At 50.7% G+C, this 14,958-nt stretch overlaps 1 protein-coding gene across 1 annotated transcript in view; it reads left to right on the forward strand.

Annotated features, from left to right (window-relative positions):
* Nucleotides 1–14,958, forward strand: part of BUB1 (BUB1 mitotic checkpoint serine/threonine kinase) — an 850,308-nt gene that overhangs the window by 700,818 nt on the left and 134,532 nt on the right. The window lies entirely within an intron of this gene.

Consider the following 14,958-nt stretch of genomic DNA (forward strand, 5'->3'; position numbering starts at 1 on the left):
GACCACGTCCTGATCTCAGAGGGCACTGCAAGACGGTTGCAGTGGTGGCTCACGGACCGCGATTAAGTCAGTGGCAGATTCCTCTCCCTACCCCAACGGGAGCACGTAGTGGTGACCGATGCGTCACTCCTGGGATGGGGGGGCCACATGGGATAGGCGGAGATCAGAGACCCCTGGTCTCCAGCGGAGTCCCGGCTCCATATGAACCTATTGGAGCTGCGGGCGATCCGGCTTGCACTAAAGGCATTCCTTCCCTCTGTCCGGGGAAGTGTAGTGCAGGTGTTCATGGACGACACCACCGCCATGTGGTATTGCAACAAACATGGCGGGGTGGGGTCGTGGACCCTTTGTCAGGAGGCTCTGTGCCTCTGGACATGGCTGGGACATCAGAGCATCACCCTGGTGGTTCAACACCTGGCGGGCTCTCTGAACGCCAGGGCGGACGAACTCAGCCGTCGGTGCATGATGGATCATGCGTGGCGTCTGAACTCGGACGAGGCGCAAGGTCTCTTTCGGCAGTGGGAAGAGCCTTGGTTAGATCTATTTGCCACCAAAGAGTACACGCAATGTCATCAGTTCTGCGCGTTGGAATTTCCAAGGCGGCACTCGCTTGGAGACGCTTTTCGTCGCGAGTGGAGTTGCGGTCTGTTATACGCCTTTCCGCCTATACCACTTCTGCCCAGAGTGCTGAAGAAGTCAGGCGTGACCGGGCCCAAGTCATCCTTGTGGCTATGGATTGGGCATGAAAATACTGGCATCCCGAGCTACTCAGTCTGTCAATCGATCCCCCGATTCGACTGCCTCTTCAGGAGGACCTTCTGTCGCAGCAGCAGGGGATGGTCCTCCACCCGAACCTGTCCAGCCTCCACCTCCTCGCGTGGATGTTGAGCGGCGGCAGTTGATGCCATTTGACTTGCCTCCTGAAGTCTGTGATGTCATTCTGGCAGCCAGGCGTCCCTCCACTAAAACGGTATACGCCTGCAGGTGGAACAAATTTGTGGCATGGTGCACAGCAAAGGCTGTGGATCCCATTTCCGCCCCTCTTTCTGAGGTTCTCCTCTTTCTTCTTTCCCTGGCCCAGCAGGGCTCTGCTCTGGGCACCATCAAGGGATATCTTTCAGCTGGTTCAGCCTTCTCGAGGCTGCCTGATCAGCCTTCTCTTTTCAAGTCCCCTGTTGTGAATAGATTCTTGAAAGGCATTGCTCACATGTTTCCTCCTGTTCCCTTTGTAATGCCTCAGTGGGACTTGAATCTGGTTTTAACTTATCTGATGTACGCTCCCTTTGAGCCACTTCATAACTGTCCTCTTCGTCTTCTGACTCTCAAGACTGCTTTCCTGGTTGCCATCGCCTCTGCCAGGAGAGTGAGTGAGCTCCTGGCTCTTTCTTCTAAACCTCCTTTCCTCTCTGTCCATTAGGACAAGGTTGTTCTGAGGACTCGCCCTTCTTTTCTTCCTAAAGTGGTTACTGTCTTTCACATTGGGCAGTCTGTTACTTTACCCACCTTCTTTCCGCCTTCGCATCCCTTGAAAGAGGAAGAGAGGCTCCACCGTCTGGACCCAAAACGTGCGCTCTCCTTTTATCTGGATCGCACAAAACAGTTCCGGGTGGACGACCAACTCTTCGTTGGCTACGTAGGTGCTAAGAAGGGGGCGGGCAGTGCACAAGCGAACCATCTCTCGGTGAGTCGTTTTGTGCATTAAGGTCTGTTATTCCTTGGCTAAGAAGGATCCTCCTGTGGTGCTGAGGGCCCATTCCACACGGGACACAGCGGCTACTACTGCCTTGGGACGGGGAGTCCCTCTGCAGGACATTTGTCAGGCAGCTACGTGTGCCTCGCTGCACACGTTTGCCAAGCATTACTGCCTGGACAGCTAAGTCCGGAGAGACGGGTTCTTTGGCTGTTCCGTTCTCCAGGTCTTTCTGGTGTGATCTTGGTTTGCAGACCCACCACCAGGGTTGGTATTGCTGGCGTATCTATTCTAAGGTAAGGGATATGACTTGCGTGTTTCTTTCAAATGCACAAGTTACTTACCTTCGGTAACGATGTATCTGTAAGAAACATTAGTTAGATTCCTTACCGCCCCACCCATCCTCCCCGTTCTGCGAACCGATATCTAGGGTTTAGGTCATCCTTTTCAGGGCCCTGGTTTCATGGCATCAGTGTCTGTTTCTTGCATGGCTCTGCGTTCCTGGCGCGGAAAGTTATGTACAGAACTGACGTCAGCGCGCGAGGGCGGCGTCTGAGTACTCCGACGTCATCCCGGCGATCACGACGCTGACGACGGACGCGGAGCCGTAGACAACGCCTACCGACGCGCAGGGTTACGGCTGACGAAAAATCTTTCCGGATCCAGCCCGACGCCTGGGGATATTCTAAGGTAAGGAATCTAACTAACTAATGTTTCTTACAGATATATCGTTACCGAAGGTGAGTAACTTGTGCGTTAATACCAGAGAAGATAGCTTGAAGTAGAGGTAACAATTACATCATTGACATTAACCTGAACTCAAATAGTATACCATACAAAAGGAAACATTGGCATGCAAATAAGCGATTTGAGAACGTGTTTCTAGGGCAGAGGGTTCTTCTTATGCACAGTCCCCAAACTATTGCTCAAGGTATCAGAAGCAGGAGGTACATACAAAGCCCCACTGAGGCTCGTTAGGTTGGCATGTAGAATGTTGGCATACCTATAAAACATAGAATTTGTGGCAGAATGGCAAAACAAGTTGGCCGATTCGATCTCAACTGGCAAATGGCACAGAAAAAGGTCAAATAAAGCTGAATATCCTCAAAACATTGTTGCAAGTTTAGAAGAAATGAGAAACATATAACAAGACTTCTGTAGTAGGGGATCTCTGTGTATAGTCATAATCATGTGAATAGTCCCGCCCATGTGCGTGGCCCCCGGAGCACTTCAATAGATATAGTCTCTTAAGTTGTCTTCTTCTGCAGTCCTGCATAGACACTTGAGATAATAAAAGACAATAATGCAGCCTGAAAACACTAGGCTATTCTGGCCATTACTTCATCCTGAAGTGAAAAGGATAGCCAAGTAAAAGTTCAATTTAACTATTTTACTAAGTTTCACAGATAGAGAAACTCCCCTTCACAAGAATCCCTTTTTCATGATAGAGATGAAGGGTTGGACAGACAAGCCCCATAGGCTGCCAATATATGTCTGTAAATGGATACCGTGCCTTTAATAATCCTTCCAGAGACACTCTGTATCCCATGATGCACAACCAAAGGCCAGTTACTTTCAGTTCTTTTTTCCAGCTCCTGCTAGCAGGACCCTGGAGCAGATAGCTCTTGCTTTTTTTGGTATTTCATTCATTTTTAGTGATTAATTCTGGATTTTTGCAGTTTCACTCGACGTCTTTGGCCTTTGTCTACATTCTGCTGTGGTTTTTTTGGCAGAATTTCTGCAGTTTTCTTGTCAAACTGCCATCTCTTTTTGGCAAGTGCCCTGACTGCAGTAGGACAAAAGACCAAGTCTGGAGCTCACAGAGTTTTTCTGTGTTGCCTGTGCCTTATGCATTTGACACCTGTCTTCTCTGTGAAATCTTTTCCAGGCGCACCCTGCGGACAGGAAGAAGATTCGGCTCCCTGGGTTAGAGCAGGGAAGACAGAAAGCATCTTCTTCAGCCTCTGGGAAAGGAGAGGGTAAGTCCTCCACCAAGTCCCATGCTGTGACCTCCGGGGTGCTCCCCAGCAGGAAAATGACTGAAAAACGTCGCTGGTCCTGGTCGAGGACAGTGACGTCGGGTATGACGCCGTCGACTCGCCGAAGATTCGCCTTCGACGTCATAGGGATGGTCGACGTCATAGGGATGGTCGACGTCATAGGGATGGTCGACGTCATAGGGATGGTCGACGTCATGGAGCGCATCGATGAGAAGGTCGAAGTCGAGGGGTCAATACCGACGCTCGACGTCTGGGTCCCGTTTCCGGGCCTCGCTCTGTGGTGAGTCTATCATCGTCGGCGGGGACTTCGCGTTCCAGGCACCGTCGACTCTCGACTTCTAGCAGTGGATCGACGTTGAGGAGATCTTGTGATGGGGAGTCTGGGGCTACTTCCACGTGGCCAGCTCGTCAGCGAGGGACGTTGGTTTCCTCGCCTGGTTCGGAGTATTCGCGTACCTACTCACCATCTAGGTCACCTCCTGCTCTGTCTCCACTGGTGATACCACCGGGGATGCCTCAGATTTCTCTCCGGCTTCTCTCCCGCCCACCACCTCAGCCTCAGGGGCCCGTGGCTCCTCAGCCTACGGCCCCCGTGGAACCTCAGCCTACGGCCCCCGTGGAACCTCAATGACCTAGAACAAGGTCTCGTTTGAGACATCGGTCGCATGGGCTCTGCTGTCTTTCATAAGATCCCGTCATCACTGTTATGGAAGGTCTCGGTTCCGGCATACCAGGGCTACATCTGCCACGAATATGGGGAGGTTCTCTCCTACTCTCACGAATTTCCCCCATAGAGTGTTATTCACTGGTTGGCGGTATTTCCACCTACCAGGAGGTTCTGGCTTTGAAGCTCCCTGTACACTCTACAGAAGAGACAAAAATGTTGTCCACTGCTTCAGTTGGTGCCGGGTTTGGGGAAACCGGCTATGGAACAGTTTTTTTTTGTTGTTGTTTTTTTAACACCATTTTCTATACAATTTGCACCTCCCAGGTTATGGGAGAAGTATCGCCCCCCGGAGTCGGACCCAGCCTTTCTCCGATTGGACCCCACTCCTGAAAACAGTATGCTGCGGCTCCGACTACAACACCGCGGTGACTTCCATGAAGGCGGCCAGCTCTTGCCTTGCTGGGCCGTTATGATAGATCCCTGTGGGGGTTCCTTCAACAGCTTGTGGATCTCCTGCTCAGAGACAGGAGGAAAGACTTACAGGAATTAGTCAATGAGGGCCTGATAGTCTCGAATCCCATCATCGACGTTACAGCGGATAATTCGCTCCTGGCAGCCCCCGGGTATTGGCATGGTATTGCTCTACGGCGGCGTGCTTGGATTCGTCTGACGTCTCTGAAGCCTGCGGCACAGCGCTGTATTTCCGATCTCCCGATCTCTGGTTTGGCTCCCATGCGGATAACTAGGTAGCGCGCATGAAGACTGGAGTGGAGACTTTGTAGGCTGTAGGTTTGGAGAAACCTAGAGAACAGCTTAAGTCCTTCCGCCCTTTCCAGCGGCGTTATTCCTCCCAGATTTTTCAGTGGTCTCGGTCCTCCATTAGATTGTTCAGGACAATTGGGTTCTGAATATTGTGCGCAGTGGGTACTCGATACGTTTTACAAGTTCTCCATCAACCCTCCAACTCGATCACGTTACATATGTGAGTTGTAGGAGGAGGCCAACACCCTCTTCCAGAAAAGGGCGATAGAACCGGCTCCTCTGGGACAGAAAGGAACAGTACTGTATTCACTGTTCCTTCTAGTGTGCAAGAAAGACAGGAACGAGTTTGGACCCATTCTCAACTTGCATCAAGCCGACACATGGGTTTGGAGTGTAAAAATTACAGTTGTTGTTCCCGCATCAGATTTACCCTCAACCTAATCAGGGAGACTGGATATGCGCAATCGATCTGCAGGACGTAGATTTTCACGTACCCATAGCGGGGAACATATCGCAAGTTCCTGCGTTTCACAGTGGGCGACAAACATTATCAATACTTCGTGCTGCCTTTCGGCCTGAAGTCAACACCTCGGACATGTCCATACGCAAGGCCGTAGTGGCTGCGCATCTGAGAAGAAACAGAGTGTTTGTCTACCCGTATCTGGACGGCTGGTTGATCAAGGCAGCTACTTTTAGGAAGCGCACCTGCATTGCAATCGAACTTCCAATCTCTTACTTTGTTTGGGACTCCACATCAATCTCACCAAGTCTGTCACGGCTCCTGTACCCTGTCTACAGCACCTCGGAGTCGCTATCTACGCACGCACAGCAAATGTGTGTCTTTCGGAGGAGAGACGCTCATCGATCCTTCGGATGGCTCAAGCTCTCATGACCATGCCCTCCTCAACGGTACATGGTTCCCGAAAGTGACCAGGTACCACATCATCCTCCTGGAGCTTCAAGCAGCCCATGTGGTGCTGAAAGCCTTCCAGCCATCGTTCCACCTGCTTGTCCAGGCGGGCAATACGACGACCATGTTCTGCTCCAACAAGCTGGTGGGATCCAGATCTCGGGTGTTGTCTCAGGGATCCCAGACAATTTGGCTTTGGCTATTAGCCAGGAACCTGACCGGCATGGCAACTCAACTTCCCAGTGTTCAGAATGCTACGGCAGACGCTCTCAGCAGACTCATTCACATAAACCACATGGGTCTTCAATGACGGAATGGTGCAAGACATATTCGAAAGATGGGGTACTGCGGAAGTCAATCGGTTCTCTACCGCAGCAAACAGCAGATACCGCGACTTCGCCTTCAGTTTCTACCCTCCAGGGACGCTGGGGATGGCTCTACGGATAGATTGGTCAGGCTGTTTTCTCTATGCTTTTCCGCCAATTTCCCTGATTCCGACTGTGCTGATCAAGTTCGCTCTCTCATGGGCCTAGATGGTCCTCGTTGCTCTGGAGTGGCCCCGTCAGTGGTGGTTCACAGACCTGCTCCGCAGGTCTCTTCGGCCACTTTCTCCGTCTTCCGTACAGAAGAAGAAGTTTGGCGGACAGATGGTGCGCTCCAGCCTCTTGTTGTTGCATTTAGCGGCATGGCTACTGAGTTGGTACAGTGCGGACATTTTAATCTCCATCAGGACTGTGTGGAGAGGTTAAAAAGGAAAAAAAGTAAAGAGGTCAAACTTCCATCTACACGCATGTCCTATGCGCATAATGTGTTTTTAAGGACTTGGATCCTACCTCCTGTAATGAAGGTGTCCTCCTTCCTTACTTACTGCTCTTGGCTCAATCTGGTCTTCAATGCCATTCCATCCAAGTTCACCTGGCAGCTTTAACTGCTTATAGGAAATGTTCTTCAAGAATTTTTTTTTTTAAATCCCAGTCATCTGAGGTTTTCTTGAAGGATTGACAACAGTGTTTTCTCCCATTCGGCATCCTTCGCCTCCCTGGGAGTTGCATGTAATCCTGTGACGACTGATGAAGGAACCATTTGAGCCCTTCCATAGGGCTTTTCTTCTTCATCTGTCCTAGAAGACGGCTTTCTTTGTGGCGGTAACTTCTGCCTGCAGGGTCAGCGTACTTCAGGCTTTATGTTGTAACGAACCTTACACGGTATTTCATTCCTCTACGGTAGTTGTGAGAACGCAACCTAAGTTCCTTCCTAAAGTTGTGTCAGAGTTTTATGTAACCCGTAATGTTACACTGTCTATATATTTTTTTGTCCGAATCCCTCCTCTGCTGAGATAGCTTCCTTCCCGGATGTTAGGAGGGTCTTGTAATTCTATTTGGACGAGGCTAAGGATATCCGTAGGTCAGACCAGCTATCTGTAAACTATGGCTCGGCCCGAACTGGTATAGCCACCTTCGAACAATCTGTTTCTGGGTGGATTGTTTTCCTGTATTTAGCTGTGTAATCAGAAAGCTAACAAGCCTTTGCTTAGTAAGCCTAGGGCTCACTTTACCAGAGGTAAAGTAGTTACTGCGGCTTTACTTCGTATCGTCCCTATTGCGGAAATCTGTAAGGCTGCCGCATGGAAGTCAGTCCATACCTTTGCTAAACTCTACTGCCTGGACTCTGATGCCAGGGCAGATGTTCAGGTTGGCAGGCTTCGCTGAGGCATCTGTTTGCACAATAGTTGGTTTGTTTGTTTCTTCCACCACTGGGGTTGTTTTTTGGGGATTGGCTTGCCATTCTATTCACATGATTATGACTATACACAGAGATCCCCTACTACAGAAGTAGTTTCGTACCTGTAACTCGAGTTCTATAGTAGGGTTATCTCTGTGATAGTCATAAGCAACCCACCCTCCTCCCCAGTGAATGAAACAGTTGTATCCTATATGCAACAGTCCTTCTTTTATACACCTTCAAAAAGAACTGAAAGTAACTGGCCTTTGGCTGTGCATTATGGGATACCAAGGTTCTCTGGAAGGATTCTTAAAGGCACGGTATCCATTTACAGTCATATAATGGCAGCCTATGGGGCTTGTCTGTCCAACCCTTCATCTCGATCATGAAAAAGGGATTCTTGTGAAGGGGAGTTTCTCTATGTGTAAAATTTAGTAAAATAGTTCACCTGGCTATCCTTTTCACTTCAGGATGAAGTAATGGCCAGAATAGCCTAGTGATTTCAGGCTGCATTATTGTCTTTTATTATCTATTAAGTGTCTATGCAAGACTGCAGAAGAAGACAACTTGAGAGACTATATCTATTGAAGTGCTCCGGGGTCCACGGACATGGGAAGGACTATTCACATGATTATGACTACCACAGAGATACCCCTACTACAGAACTGGAGTTACAGGTAAGAAACTACTCCTTTTTTTGTGATAATATCTGTGTTGAAAATGCATGAAATACCCTTATTCCAAGGGAATGTCCATGAACTTGTTTCATGCCAGTATGCAGCTTTTTATGTTTCTACTATAGAAGTTCAAGCTTTCATTTGTTCTTTGTGCAGATATGTTTGGACATTGGAACCCATGATGACTTGATTGTTTAATGCCTTTTCGGGCACTAATAGGTGCTGCGGATACAGGGCAAGTAGGCCTGCATGTGGGTTGTATGTATTGTCCTTTAAGTACTATCCAAGTGATAGGACAGGAACTGTCAACTATTTGGTGCGGGTTATAGGAACAGTCTTGACAACAGCCTTAATCCCATAAAGGCCACATAAAATTGGCTGAAATGTATACTTCCTAAAGGGACCAGGAGCCCTAATTTCAATTGACCCCTCCAACTATTGATTTTATCTGTATCAAGGTCACCAAATTTTAAAGGCAACTGAGGTGTCCCTGAGGCATTTTTATTCTCAGAACCTCATCAGATAAGTACCAAAAGTGCGCCCTGCAATATGATCGATCAGGGACCAAGCTGGGACCCAGTGATGAAGCATGCCACTAATAGTGGCTGAAAGTCTACAAAAAAGTGAGTTCCTCTTGGGTTCTTGTCTGCTCTAATTTGTGGAGATCAGCAAGACGGCTATAGTATACTCAAGTGTGTTGAGAATTGTCTAGGGAGATGGTACTCTTAATCACATCTTAAAAAAAAAAAAACTCTCTCCCTCCCAGACCAGCTTTGGATGGACCTGCAGTTAAAAGGCCTTTAGTGTCCTTTCCAAACTGTCATGCCTTCCAGGTGGTGTCGGAAAGAGACCTCTATGGGGGGATTAGTGAAGTATGTGCTTTGTGATGCAGCCTTTAAGGAATTCACCATGCAACATAATTCTCGTGACTTGTTGATCCTGTTTAAATTGTTCTGTGAAGCCCGCAGAAACAATGGGAATGCTACACCTCCAGCCAGCCTTTTAATGCCCCGCGCAGTTGTTGGTCTCTGTTGCCCGATACACCAACCTACCAACTCTGCTGGCCCGATCAAGACTGAAAAGCAGTTACTTGCCACCAGTTGTCTATAGACTTTGTGGATCACGGCACAGAGACATAACCATTTTATTCACTTTCATTTTGCTGGTAGAACCCAATCAATTTATTGCTCTACTTTCCATGGCATGGAGGATGCTCACAAAAAGCATTGAAGATCCATTGAAGCAGGGCACTCAGATGTGTCTGTATCCCTCTGACTCCCTCATAAAGATAGAAGATGCAAGACAGACAACCGTCTCCATGCAACATGTACCTTTCTACACTCTGAATTTGTAGAAGTCTTTCTTTACTAAATGTTTGGTGCCACAGGCTATCTAAGTAGTTGATACATACTTTTTTGTTGTCCCACTGGTACCAGTGGAAATAATTATGCAGAACTCTGTCAGTTATCATGACTGTTTTATCACATCTCAGTGAGTATTTTGGATGATGACATATGTCAAAGAATGTGCTTAAAGAGAAGCAAGTAAGATCTGAGTTGGAAAAAAAATTGTGCTCATTTCGATTGCCACATTTCTCCATAGACACATACTTCCTTGCCTGGGGTAGTGTTCTACCTGGAGGATCATTCCATAACTGGATCAGATCTTACAGCAAATAATGTAAATCAACCGTCCAGTGCTTAAACTCCAACCTAATCTGAAAGAAGATACACAAGTAAGATCCAAAGAGGTCACAGTTTTTATGTGCCACTCAGGAATAGAGTCGATGGGTGAGTGTTTAACAGTCTCACGTGAACCACTCTTTGAATCGACTACACTGCCGATAATACTGTCTATAAGCTAACAACCGCCTATAGTTATAGGATAAGTCTTCTTGGACCGCACAGTAATTTCTGCCATTTTGAGTAGTGCCTCAGTCCTGAATATATGCGACAGAAGCCTGGGTGCTTATGTGTGTTGTTGGTCTGCGATTCTGTCACAGTTTCTGGTGTTATTGGTCTAGCTACATGCCCTTGAATACTCCTCCATTATGCAGTCAGTAGATGGCAGCCTTTTAAGACTATGAATCAGTGGTAAGGAGTATTCATTAGAAGGATGAGTTACCTTAAGCTATGAACATTCTATTGTAATGCAGATTATTCATTATCTTCCTATTCTTTGACATTCATACCATTTATCTGAAAGAAACACCTTAGTGATAGATTCCTTACCTTAGAATTACCCCCAGGCGTCAGACTGAATCCGGAAAGTTTTCGTCAGCAGTACCCCTGCGTGTTGGCAAGGTGGCGCCGTGCAGCTCCGCGTCCGACGTTTGCATCGTGGTCACCGAGATGATGTCGCGGCAGCTACTTAGACACTGCCATCGTGCGCTGACGTCACTTCTTTCTTTTTCCGCACCAGCAAGCACAGATCCGAAAAGAGCGGTACCCCCAGTCTCTTTTTGACTGAGTTTTTCGAGGCCTTTTTGCCTCTATTTTTTAAATCGATCGACTCCTGGTGCAGTCCGGATGCCCGGCTTCAAGTCTTGCAGGGACTATCATCGCATGATGTCGGTGGCGGACCCGCACCGCTTGTGTCTTTGCTGCCTGGGGCGCGACCACGACCCCAAGTCGTGCCCCGACTGCCGGGCCATGGCGCCGAAGACTTTGCAGGAGCGATCACGAAAGTTGCTTGAAGCCTGCAGTCGGCTCCACGCCACTCAAGGTCCCGTTCCCGTGGGAGGTCGAAGGACCGGTCGCGGAGCCACCACCATTGTTCATCCTGATGAAAGTCTTCGCACTCGGGGTCAGGTAAGACGAAGCATCACAAGAAGTCGCTCTCCGATTTCCCGTCGCAGCTGAGGGTGCGGGTGGTACCTCCCCAGCGGTTCCGGCGGAGCCTAGGCAGTCGCCTTTGGCCTACCCGCCCTTCCCAGGTCCATCGGCGACTCTGGCCCAGCTCCAGGAGTTTCGGTAAGCCATGACTTTCCTCTTAGGGCTGTCGGGCCCCGTCGGTGCGCCTTTGGGCCCGACTGGGGGTCCTCACCCTTTACTGTCGGCGGCTCCGGCATCGCTATCGGCTCTGGCATCGCAGCGCCTTAATGGATCCAGGCCTGGATTCCGGTCGACGCCGGTTGACCTTGTGACATCTCCACCGATGTCGACCACAACAGCACCACCTCCGACGTCGCCCCCAGTTTCAGCCCGAATGTGGGCATGGTGCCAGAACGGCGTCACTCAGCACCGACTCCGACGAGGCCTTTCTATCCCTATGCCCATCCTCCTTATTTTCGGCCTGTTCATTAGCCTTCAGAGGAAGGGGAGGATTGGGAGGGGTCAAAGGACCCTCTCACAGCACAATGTGAGTTTGACCCGGACTGGGCCGAGGAGCTGGGGGATGCCAGTGGTCTTGATACCTCTCTTGACCTTGGCATACTAACTCCTCCTACAGTGGAGGGTGCAAGTTACGGAGTGGTGTTGCGTAGGGCGGCCAAGGCCCTCCACCTCAAGCTCCCTGTAGTGGCCATCAGGACTAACCTCCTGACAGAAGGGCATCAGAAGGCGGCTACTTTTGTGGAGCCACTGCTGCCTTTTTATGATGCACTTTCAGACTTTTGGGCACCTGGTCCAGGTCCAACACAGGGACTCCTGTGGATAGCAACGTGGCCGACTCCATCACCTGGCCCTGGCGACCCCCTTTTCCTTTCCCAACACCCCACCCCTGCGAGCTTAGTTGTCCAAGCCTCTGCGACCCAGAGCGCATTCCCTACTGCACTACCGGAAAGGGAATCCAAGAAACTGGAGCAGTTTGGTAAGAAAATGTTTTATTTCGCCAGTTTAGGGCTGCGGGCTGTGAACACCGTATACCTCTTGGGCCATTATTCCCAATCTGTATGGGATACGGTTTCGCAAGTGCTGCCTCAGTGTCTGGAGGAGACCCGGACAGTGCTCTCTCAAGCTATTGCTGAAGGGAGGGATGCAGAAAAGTTCACGATTTGATGTGACCTTGACACGCCGACTCGCTGGGCAGGGTGATTTCCACGACAGTGGCGCTTCGTTGCCACACCTGGCTGAGGACTACTGGTTTCTCTGGGGATGTCCAAAACACATGTCCTTTGTTGGCATTCGCCTTTTTGGCAACAAGGCATATAGTGCGTTGGAGCACTTTAAGGACTCGCCTTTCTGCCACGCACCCTCCTGCACCTTCTGCTTTTCGCTCCTATCGTGGCCACGGAAGGGGCGTCCCGTCACGTTCGCTTCAGAGCCACCGGCCTGCGTAGCAACAGACTCAGTGCGGACGTGGGACCTGCCGAGCCGGGTCATGGGGCCAGCGCACTGGTCAGTCCACCTCCACTCCGGCCACCACTGCCTCCAAACATTCCTAGTCCGGTTTTCAGGCCCATCAAACGCCAGTGGGCAGGATTCGCCATCACCTCCCCCACTGGCGCACCATCACTTCAGACAGGTGGGTTTTACAGATAGTCCAGAGGGGCTACTCCCTGCCCTTTGAGACTACCCCTCCAGCCATGCCACCCCAGTACCACCGCATGTCTGGGATCATTTGGCACCTCTTCAACAGGAAGTCGCACCCTCTTGGCCAAAGGGGCCATCGAGCGCGTTCCAACGCCAGAAGTAAGATGTGGTTGTTATTCCCACTACTTTCTGGTGCCCAAGAAGGACAAGGGCCTGCGTCCTATCTTGGACCTCAGGGATGTCAATCACTTCCTCCGGAAGGAGAAGTTCAAGATGTTAAATCTGGCTCAGGTCTTGTCTGCCCTCGACCCTGGAGACTGGATGGTAGCGTTGGACCTGCAGGACACATATTTCCATATTCCCGTCCTGCCGGCCCACTGGCGTTACCTGCGGTTTACAGTATGCCACAAGCACTTTCAGTTTACCGTACTCCCCTTTGGCGTTACCTGCGCCCATCGGGTGTTCACAAAAGTGATGGCCGTGGTCTTAGCTCATCTGCGCAGATCAGGGGTTCCAGTCTTCCCCTATCTCGAGGACTGTCTGTTGAAGGCGGGTTCGCCCCGGACAGTCATCTTCCCACCTTCAGACTACGGCCGACCTGCATTTGCTGGGGTTCTCCATCAATGTGCCAAAGTCGCACCGGATTCCCTCTCAGAAGCTCCTCTTCATCAGAGCGGTTCTGGACTCGGCACAGTTTCGGGTCTATCCTCCCAAACAGCGGGTTCGGGATATTCAGGCTCTGATTTTGATCTTTCAGCCTTTATCCCGAGTTTCGGTCAGGATGGCCCTACGGCTGCTGGGTCTGATGGCCTCCTGCTGGTTCATCACGCCAGGTGGCGGATGCGGGCTCTGCAGTGGAATCTGAAGTTCCAGTGGGCTCAACATCAGGGCAACCTGTCCGACCACGTCCTGATCTTGGAGGGCACTGCAAGGCAGTTGCAGTGGTGGCTCACGGACTGCGATTGGGTCAGTGGCAGATCCCTCTCCCTACCCCCAACCGCAGCACGTAGTGGTGACGGATGCGTCCCACATGGGAGAGGCGGAGATCAGAGGCCTCTGGTGTCCGGCGGAGTCCCGGCTCCATATCAACCTATTGGAGCGACGGGCGATCCGGCTTGCACTGAAGGCATTCCTTCCCTCTGTCCGGGGAAGTGTAGTGCAGGTGTTCACGGACAACACCACCGCCATGTGGTATTGCAACAAACAGGACGGGGTGGGGTCGTGGACCCTATGTCAGGGGGCTCTGTGCCTCTGGACATGGCTGGAACATTAGGGCATCACCCTGGTGGTTCAACACCTGGCGGGCTCTCTGAACGGCAGGGCGGACAAACTCAGCCGTCGGTGCATGATGGATCACGAGTGGCGTCTGAACTCGGACGTGGCGCAAGGTCTCTTTCGGCAGTGGGGAGAGCCTTGGTTAGATCTATTCACCACCGAAGAGAACGCGCTGTGTCATAAATTCTGAGCGTCGGAATTTCCAAGGCGGCACTCGCTCGGAGACGCTTTTCGTCGCGAGTGGAGTTGCGGTCTGTTATATGCCTTTCCGCCTATACCACTTCTGCCCAGAATGCTGAAGATCAGGCGCGACCGGGCCCAAGTCATCCTTGTGGCTCCGGATTGGGCACGAAGATACTGGTATCCCGAGCTACTCAGTCTGTCAATCGATCCCCCTATTCAACTGCCTCTTCAGGAGGACCTTCTGTCGCAGCAGCAGGGGACAGTCCTCCACCCGAACCTGTCCAGCCTCCACCTCCATGCGAGGAGATTGAGCGGTGGCAGTTGATGCCATTTGACTTGCCTCCTGAAGTCTGCGATGTCATTCTGGCAGCTAGGCGTCCCTACACTAAAACAGTATACGCCTGCAGGTGGAACAAATTTGTGGCATGGTGCACAGCAAAGTCTGTGGATCCCCTTTCCGCCTCTCTTTCTGGGGCTCTCCTCTTTCTTCTTTCCCTGGCCCAGCAGGGCACTGCTCTGGGCACCATCAAGGGATATCGCTCAGCTGTTTCAGCCTTCTCGAGGCTGCCTGATCAGCCTTCTCTTTTCAAGTCCCCTGTT

The sequence above is a fragment of the Triturus cristatus genome, chromosome 6, assembly GCF_964204655.1.
Source record: "Triturus cristatus chromosome 6, aTriCri1.1, whole genome shotgun sequence".
Classification (NCBI taxonomy): domain Eukaryota; kingdom Metazoa; phylum Chordata; class Amphibia; order Caudata; family Salamandridae; genus Triturus; species Triturus cristatus.